The sequence below is a fragment of the Ochlerotatus camptorhynchus genome, unplaced genomic scaffold (assembly GCF_037179485.1).
Source record: "Ochlerotatus camptorhynchus isolate MF236.1 unplaced genomic scaffold, CSIRO-AGI_Acam_v1.1 ptg000309l, whole genome shotgun sequence".
NCBI lineage: Eukaryota > Metazoa > Arthropoda > Insecta > Diptera > Culicidae > Ochlerotatus > Ochlerotatus camptorhynchus.
Genome location: NW_027040797.1, coordinates 568,254 through 578,284, shown reverse-complemented (window position 1 = coordinate 578,284; position 10,031 = coordinate 568,254).

Genomic DNA, 10,031 nt, shown 5'->3' with positions numbered 1-10,031 from the left:
CTTGCTTCGCCAAGATCTCGGGGGTCAGACTCGCTTCGGTGACCACACCTTCGATCTCCACATTACGAGCTGGGATGTACACTCTATACTCGAGTGTAAAGAGCTGGGAGGCAGCAATCTCGTTAGCTTGTTTCAGGTTAGAGACGACAACGCGAAGTTTATTGTACCTCACCTTCGAGATTTCGGTCACGGCCGAGAACCGCTTCGTCAGATCATTAGTAATTTGCATTACATTCAAAGGTTTCTTTTTGGGCTGAAAGTAAACAACCCATGGGCCAGTCGAGTCTTCTGGGTAGGCTCACGATCGGGGGCTTATCTGTCCCTGTCCATTACCAGACTGAGATGACGAAGCAGGGATGGCATCATCTGATTTCTGGGATGACAGACGTTTTCGACCCTTTTTGCTATCGCGTGGCAAAGTGGTGTCGTCTTCCGACAAAACGTCCATTTCGTCTTCCGACAAAATGTCCATTTTGCCGTACTAGTGGGAGCGAAAAACGCTCTACCACTGCAACGATAATCAAAATTACTCGGACACAATACACGAAGAAAAAAAATACTAACACAGAAACACAAACTTAAAATTTAACAGATGGGAGAAAGAAAGAAACAAGAACAAAAACTTATCTGATAATCCTATACTACTATCACCGAGCGTTTACACAGCAGCGGAGCGACGCGCAGCTTTGATGATCTTCGATCCGCGTGTGCGGGCGGTCTTCGTTGGTGTGTGTTTGTATGAAGCTCGGCACTCAGCTGAACACACGATGATGGATGAGCGGTTTGAATGTGGAGGCAGATGCTGACACTTGATGACGATGATCCGTGTGCACAGGTATGCGTGACCACGCACCGATGGTGCGCAAAATGATTGGCGAATTGCCAATCGCAAAAACAATTTTCGATGATTCTGAAAACACACTTTCTTCTCAGAAAAAAAACTCACTTTTTGATAAATTTATCCGGAATTATGCCAGGAATCACTAAGCGAGAAAAACTGATTATTTACGTCAGATAATAGCGAGAAAACTTCCAAATTAACGGAGCGCGAAACAAGTCGACCGTACAGGAGCGCTTCTTTTGTTTGAGCTTTTAAAAAAGTATGTGCCCCTCCAATTCAATCCATTGAGGAAACAAGTCCAAAATAAGAGTGAAACTACAAGCTCTGTTGGAACATACAGTCCAACGAATCATCAAAGTTATTGAGATGGAACTCGACGAGTTTATGACATCAAATAACCTGGAATATGCAGAGTTGATTCTATTGAGTAGTTGGAGCATGGAAGGTTCAACCGGTTATTCCCAGTATCATCGAAAACTGCCAGACGAATGTTAAGATGATTCTGATGTATTCTCATCAACACTCTCTCCAATACGGATATATATGGTGAATAATCCGAACAAAATTATGTGGTTTAACCGCATGCCTCAAAACATTGAATGGCCCACAACATCCTGCAATTCGTGAAAGAGAGTAAAGAGATAAATTCTTGCTACAAAATAAGACGTGGAGAAAGAAATGCAAGAACTAATACCAGTGAAATTTGATCTATTAAACGGAAACACAATCTTAGTTGATTTTAAATTTGCACTAAGTATGATTGACGGTAAGGTGTTAACATATATTTGTGGTAGTTCATCAATGCTGAATTGTCCTATTTGTGGGGCAACTCCAAACGTAATGAACAACAAAAACAAATAAGAAGAAGGATTTCTATACAAAGTAGATACCCTAGTGTATGATATATCTCCACTTCATGCATGGATTCGCTTCTTTGAATGGATGCTGCATATTTCGTATCGTATGGATATAAAACAATGGAAAGTTTTACAGCCATATAAAGAACAGTATTTGCAAAGAATTAAACAAGTAACGGTGCAGCTTTATTTAAAATTTGGAGTTAGATTTCATCAACCAAGATCGGGAGGAGCAGGTACTAGCACAACAGGTAACGTTTGTCGACAAGGATTCGCAAATTCTCATCTTTTAAGCAGCGTTTAAAATATCGGGAATATTCCGGGAAAAATTGATGCCTATTGCAAAGACACATACCGACTTTATCTTTTTTTACATGTTTGGTATAAAATTCCTGCAACCGTACATAAAGTACTTGCTCATGCTGAAGAAATAACAAATCATTCGCCAGGTCCTCTTAGAGTATTAGCAGAAGAAGCAGCAGAATGTCAGCATAAACATCTGAAAAAATATCGAACTCATTATGCTAGAAAACGATCCAGAGTCGAAAATTTACATGATGTCTTCATTCGGGCAATGAATGAATCAGATCCATTCATCAGTACCATTTGGATGGAGAAAAGAAGACAAATAAAAAGGCATTGAGCTATCCCGATATTGTCAAAAGTTTTATATTATTCGAAAATTCTGAAAACTGCTCAATAGTCTGTGATGATAACTGCAATGCATTGGAAGAATTTTGGAAGCTGTTGACGAAGTTGAAGAAGATTTAGCTGGTGATAATATCAGTACCGAAAAATAAAAAAATGTACAATATCGAGAAAACATTAAAAAAAAAAGATTAAAATAAAATGTATATCTTTTCTCCCAGTTATTATTTTTATTACATTCACTTTAACACTCTTGGGTTGTTCGTGACTTGTCCGGGGTGAGATTTTAACTCGTAACTTTGCCGTAAGAGGTACGGATGTTAACCACTACGCCAGAGTCGTCCCCGCAAAATTTAATTTGAATCCCCCCATTTTTCACTCTTTCTGTTACCTATCTTATAACTGAAATAAACTAGGAAGAATGAATATAGCCATTCATTTAAATGGAAGCTATGTTGTAAAATTCACAAAATGTTGTGCATAAGTAAATGTTGCACAAAAAAATATTGAAAATATTATCATTAAAGATCAACTAAGCCCTTATCAAAAGTTGTTCGTGAATCATCAAAATTTGTTCTTCGTCGCTCAGTTAGTAATTACAACCATTCAACATCTTACATTGAAGCAAAAATGAAGAAAATAATTTTGTCCGCCTGCTTGTATGGAAATTTCCCACATTGCTTGAAATAATGCTGAATGTGTTTGCAGTTCTGCTGAACGTTCAATATAATTTAAAATTAATCATTAGCCAGGGTACCCACTGATGTGGCGGGGGTGAGGCATCTGCTAGCATGTCAACACATCATGGCGAAGTTCGCCACACGGCTTCGACATGATGTTTTAACGTGTTGCATGATGCCACATCACTGCCACACCACAGGGCACCTGGCCTTGAAGCTCATGAGATCTAATTTATCGCATAAGTGGTGTTGCTTCTAGTCTGATTTCGGTCACTTTTCTGAGGGAAATAGGAACATTTCTGAATGCGTTAATTTTTAAAATAATTTTATAAAATGACTCATTTATTAATTGATGATGCGCATTTAACGAATCGTAATAAAGTAATCTGGAGTGAACACGTTCATTAATAGCAATTACTGATTGGAATTATCTCGGGGCAACAGCAACCAAATAATCACCCCGCCCATGTAATCGACAATTCATCGAATACACTGGTTGCATGCACCCTCGATTTCGGGGTAAAAGGCAATAATGTTATAAACATCGGAAAAGGTCACAACAAAAAAACAAAAAAGAGCAACAAAATAAATAAATTAATTCCCGAGGCAGTGAAAGTGGTGGCATGTGAGCAACAACGCGTCTGCCCCGGTATCGCATCGTAAAGTATTCTTCTTTTGTACCGAAAAGCATATTTTTTTCGGATGGATCCAGTGCCTTTGTCAACGGCCGCCAGCCACGGAGATCCGAAATGGGAGGAAGGAAAATTGCTGGATTACAACCTTTTTCTTTTAGGTTCCGTTCGGCTAGCCATGCATCGCGAATCGACCACCACCATACCGGTGATAAGCATACTTTTTTTCTTTTTTTTTTGGCATACCGGTGCGGTGTGGCCTTCGCAAATGATCCATCCGTGGTCCATCATTGTTCGATGAGGTCTTTGGTTGAACGAGATATGATTGGCATAAGCAGCAACCAGCCGGATCGAAAATGGCAAAAACTCTGTGGACGGGTGAATGCGTGCCAGAAACAGTGTTTTCGGTCCAGCAACAGCGGCTGATAATGGACAGCCTGAAGATACGACATTAATTTGCTATCGGAAGGGAAAGAAAGCAGTTCATGCCATGTGATGAGTTTATGCGACCTTAAAGTAGAATAAAATATTTTCACCACTGATCCACCCGTATGCACTCGCGCCGGCTGGCTATGGGGACACGTGATTTAGTGGACAGTCGAGCAGGTTTCAAAGGAAGAGAATTTCCTGCTTTACCTCGTTTGACCAGATCAATAAATTTGTCGGATGGTTGCTACCCGGTTTTAATGTTGCTATACGATATGAAAACAAAAAAAAAGTTGGTTGTAGGTACTTGATACGCGATAATGTTGTTTTTCCCTTTAAGATTCGAAATAAAAATTGGCCGGCTGGTGAATTATTACCCAAGAGTGAGTGTGGTTAATGCGATTCAATTATTTTCGTTCCCAAAATATGGGGAATAAAATGGAAATTATTTCTTTCTAAATGCGTAACTGATTGATTTATCAGAATGAAAAACTGTAAACATGAACTTGGTACATTTTCCTGAATATCGAAAAGGTTATTCTTCCTCTGGTTGGCACTATGCAGGTGATTTGTTTATCATTGTTGAATGTGTGGCTTCATATCATCTCTGCTGCAATTTCTTTCGGAAGATCAGGGGTGTTATGGTTTTCAGGTATATTGCAGTAATTTGACATTTTGGATATTTGCAATGTTGAAGATTTGATTGGTGATTTAATTTTTTCATCGTTATTATTGCAGTGTTCATTTTTGCACACAGTTCAGTTTTCACAGATCTATTCATTTCTTTTAGTTTACAGTGCGTGCCAAGAATATAGAGCCACGTTAAATTATATTGTCATTAAACACTGTTGGTTGTGTGCTATGCATCTTCCCATGCAATTAATTATCCAGTACCAGCAAGAACATTTCCATTTCAATCACAGTCAGATGACCAGCACAGCCATCGATGCAATTTCGGAAACATACCATTTAACACGCAACTAAGGAACAGCCAGGCATGTGCGTTATGAACGTAGCAATATAATAACCCAACACATGTTTTGCTGACTCAAATTGCATACCGGGATGGTCTCGCACCACAGCCCCAATAAACAGCATAAGCAAAATAAATCAAAACAAAGGCATCGATGGGCGCGCAAGGGCAAAAACCCAAATATCAATATTTGTCAGCATTATGTCCCAGGCGTCTCTTTCGTTCTCTTTTTAACCCATTAGAAGATAGGAAAATTCAATGTGAATTGTTGTAAACCGAAGGCTATAAAAGCCAATGAAATTTGTAGAATAAAACAGTCTTTTTCCAACCAGAGACTCAGCTTTCCTCAAAGCGATTTTCGACTGTAACCAGTCGTAAAAGACCGCTAACTGAAGAACTCCTCCCACGGCGAATCTAAGTCCTCGCGACTGAAGATAACCGCCTGAGTCTCCATGCGCACGTGCGAGTAAGTTGTGATGAGCGCGCCAAAGTGAGTGCGTAGTGTTGTTCACCGCAATGTTTCCTTAAGGAAGAAGGAACATTGCACAGTTGATAACAATAGTTATTAAATTTATAGGATTTATGAAATAACCAAAATGTCATCGATCTTCAGAAAAACACATCATTTTATTATAAAACTCCTGTGATATTGACGAATATGTAATGTTGGATGCCCCTAACTGAAAAAGTGGTCTTGTTTTATGATGTTGATATACTAACACACAAAATTTCCCATAGTTGATCAAAACACTGATAAATATCTACTCTTTTAGGTACACCTCAAATCCCGTCATCCATCACAGTATGAATAAGGTAAAGGAGTGTGTATTTGATTAGTATTGTCGCATTAATGGCCATTGCCTCAATTTCAACTTCTGTTCAATTTTCACACTGCCGTACTCTAGCGGAGCTACCTACCTCTTCAAAACTTTCCCTAGCTAATAAATTACCGCTCTAAAGCTTGATATTAGTATAGCATTTCCTCAAAACTCCGAAAAAAGATGTATTTGGCTCTCTCAAATTTTGTGCAAAACATAGCAATAAAAGCTTTTTAAAAAATTTCTACATCAAATGAATTAATTTTTTTGTCATTCAAACTTTTATATCCGTTGAATATTATATAATCTTAAAGCTATGATTGGTAAATATCAAACGGTCAGGTAAAATAATCTAATACTAAAATAATGAAATATTGGTAAATTTTTAGTGTATGTCAAAACATTATTGATTGAGTTAATGATTGTCATTAATATACAGGATTTTTTTTCCTTGATTCGTTTTCCTTCGATCTTGTTTTCCGTACTGAGCACCAATACTACTGACGCCAGAGGGCAGCTCCCACATCTGGACCCTACCTATCGACCCATCAACTCATGGACCGGGGACCAACGGCTTTACTTCCCTTCCGAAGAAATCTCTGATCACAGATGTTATGCCTCACAGAAAATCCCGGCGGTGCCGACTGGGATTGAACCCAGGCCTTTTGGGGTGAGTGGCAATCACGTTTGCCAGTACACCACCGACGCAGCTTAATATGCAGGATGTGCATGGTCATTTTCTGATGTAAATATATTGACATCACGAAGAGAAACACCTAGTTAAATAAAATATGTCCAATATTTCATAATCACCTAAATCTCAGAAGTTGGTCATCAAAATTGTGTGGTCATTAAAAATGGGACACTAGTTTATCCCATATGTCATAAAAGCTGACTGATTATCAAAAGATATACAACGGCTTTAGTGACAGTATGATTTTAGCTGAATCTATTGTTCTGGCACACACTGTAGTAGGGTTGAACTAATCGAAGTGAAAGCATGTTCAATCAAACGGGATTCCCACTTACGCACTCTACATGGCATGAAACAGTATACAATAATATGGGTCGAAAGATATTCAACACAACCTCTCACGGAAACAGATGGCAACGCGACGAAACTTCAATTCAAATCCATTTACTGAAAAGAATGTTTGCTACTTCTTCAGTAGTGTCTTAAAAATTCACTTTTATTCAATGATACAAAGTAATGTGATAGGGTAACGGGGTATATTCTCTAGTAATGCTCTAATTTAAGATCTAAAGCTAAAATCAACGATCCCCTTACTTTCGTATGCCAACGTTACCAAGCTCATTTAATGTTCAAAATAAGCACACAGACTGATAAAAGATACTGTAACCCTACACTAGCAAGGTCCTGCACCAGACCAACAGTTCATCTCCTCGATGTTCATCGGGTAACATGTCATTGTAAGCATAATGCGCATTCAAAAACAGTACCATTCAACGGCATGTAAATCTGGTTGGATGCGAAGTGCAACAACGCATTGAAAACCGAACAATTGGATGTTTAATTTACTCTTCGTGCCAAGGCAAGGCAGATATGGAACGTGACTGTATGAAAAATGTGGCGATACAAATACGGCCGTTCTACATTGAATAGCGTTGAAAACAGAAATCGAAATTCAAAGATGAAACCGAAATTGGGACAAAGGTGTTAAAGAGGTGTTCAATGGTGAACACACCTGCAATTGGTCCACTGCCATTGGGTGCAATCAGCAGAGGGGACGATTTGTGGTTTACTGTTTGACGCAGGTTTCATTATTAGAAAATAAATATGGGTCGGGTATCATCAAGTTGTAGGCAAGGCTTTTATCCCGGAAAATGTTCGCTTACACATGAATGTATCTTCAGTCAGTTATCTACTACACAGTTAGAAAAAGTAGTATAAATATCTGTTCAATATGATGCACATAAATGGAGCGGCACATATCATATAGGTTTACATTATAAATCGTGTAAAGTTCTGAGAAATTTAATTAAATGTTGCTAATATTGTATACAAAAGCCCATCTTTGTAAACAACATTGCTTACAAGTTGCTCGTTTGTGTGATATTAAATAGAAGTTCACGTGAATGAATGTTTACATCACAATTAAAATTCAGATTTTTTTCAATAAGTTTCATCAATGTTAGGCACTTTCAGGATGATGTTCTTTATAACTGGTAGCTCGAAAATTTATTCTATTCAAATATGATGACACCAAATATGTGTTGATTTTTATGCAAATCAAATGCAAGTGGGGTGAAATGCATTCCAAAGTGATTTATTAGCTGCATCCTTTTTTTCAAAACTGTTATCAGCCGATTGGGCAAGCCCGATGATTCTGATTGGATGTGGATTTTGCAGAAGGGTTTCTTTGAATATGAGAAGGAATGTTGAGAAATATTGAGCTAGAATTAGGAGATGCAACAGCGCTTCATGTTTTTGCTTCATGGGTAAACCCTCGTTCATTTGATGAGTTGGTTTATCAGTTTTCTAAAATGGTCTAATTCCTCTAAAAAACTGTCCATTGGGTATATGAAATGCCCCGAAATAAGGTCCCTTCTTCCTTTTCTTTTCTCCAACGTCCTTTTCTTTCATTCTTCTCTTTTCAGAACGCGAGTAATGGGCGCTATCAGAATGTAAAATTATTGATCGCTTAGACTGAGTGTGAAAGCATTGCACTATTCAATTCATTGCTTTATCCAGACTGTTAGCACCAGGGGTATGCTATGGCTGTCAAATCGTATCTACCTCACATTGATTTTGGTACATTGCATTTTGGTACCCACTTTCTGGTTGGTTCACCCAAAAACTGGTGCAATGGGTCAAACGGCTCTTTGAGATAAATTAGCTAGTTTTGGAATTTAGATATAAAAATCATTGTTTCAATGGGTTTTCAATGCTTTTTCAAGGCAATGAGAAATGATGCACAGTAAACTGATTTATTGGAAGCATAATCAATTGTTTTACTGGTATTTTATGATGAGCATGAGTATGAGCATGAGCATGATTGACCGTCCACGATTTCTACTCTGTTATTGCCAGACCAGCTGTACTTACACAGAGAACCAATAGACGATGCTTGGGACTAGCAATCATCCTCAATGTGTTAAAAATGGTGAACGCGGAGGAGCTTGGGATTGAACCCACGGTCTTATGCTTAGTAAGCAAAAACGTTTGCCACTAGGCAGACGAGCTCCTTTTTAATCATCGAGTTACTGTTATTACCATGTAGTCATATTAACAAATAAAAATATTGACGAATATTGAATGTGGATGGGCTTGAGATTAGACTCATGATGTTCTGCTTGGTGAGCAAAACCGGTTGCTCTAAGGCTACCGAGCCCCTCATATCACATTATATACTGCTACTCAAGTTTTTATAACTTTTCAAACTCGGCACCGACGACAACGATAAACAAGCGATCTTACCATACATTTTTATTATGAAAGAACCTGGGACCGCGTTTTTCTGCTCAGTAAGCAAGCCACTGAAACCGACGATCTTTCAAATCCTAAAACTAAAAGCTACGAAAGAGTACTTAGGCCTTCATTAAGATCCACTTTCACGCGACGTCCAATGTTTCAATTTGCTCTTTACGCATGATTCAGGCAATCATAACAAGCTATGACCGACGTGACGATTGTTTAAGACCTGGTTAAACAAGCTATTCAAATAAAATTACGTTCTCGAATGTCACTTGGTATGTAATGAACAAGAGAAATACGCGATAATTCATATAGTTTCAGCGGTTGATGATTAATTTTAAATATACTAACGGTACTGCCTACGGTGACTACGACGGCGTTTACGAAAGCGATTACGACAGCGACTACGACGGTGCCTACTATGATAACAGCGAATTTGTAACTTACCATTTGTCTAGGATATAACACCTTTCCTCGGCACCTCCACTGGATCTTCATGTCCACTATCTGTCACTGTTTGCAAAAATATCTAATAGCAATTACCTTTGTTGTAATACTTCCTGCATTGCCATGGTCATCTGGGAGGAGGGTCGCATCTAGTGCTTTCCCCAGGAACCGTTCACGGCCACCAGCAACCGCCCGTCCAGTATTGGGCGTATCCACCGAGGCATCCTTCAGCTTGCTCACAATCTCCGACACTGGCGAGACCAGCAGACGAGC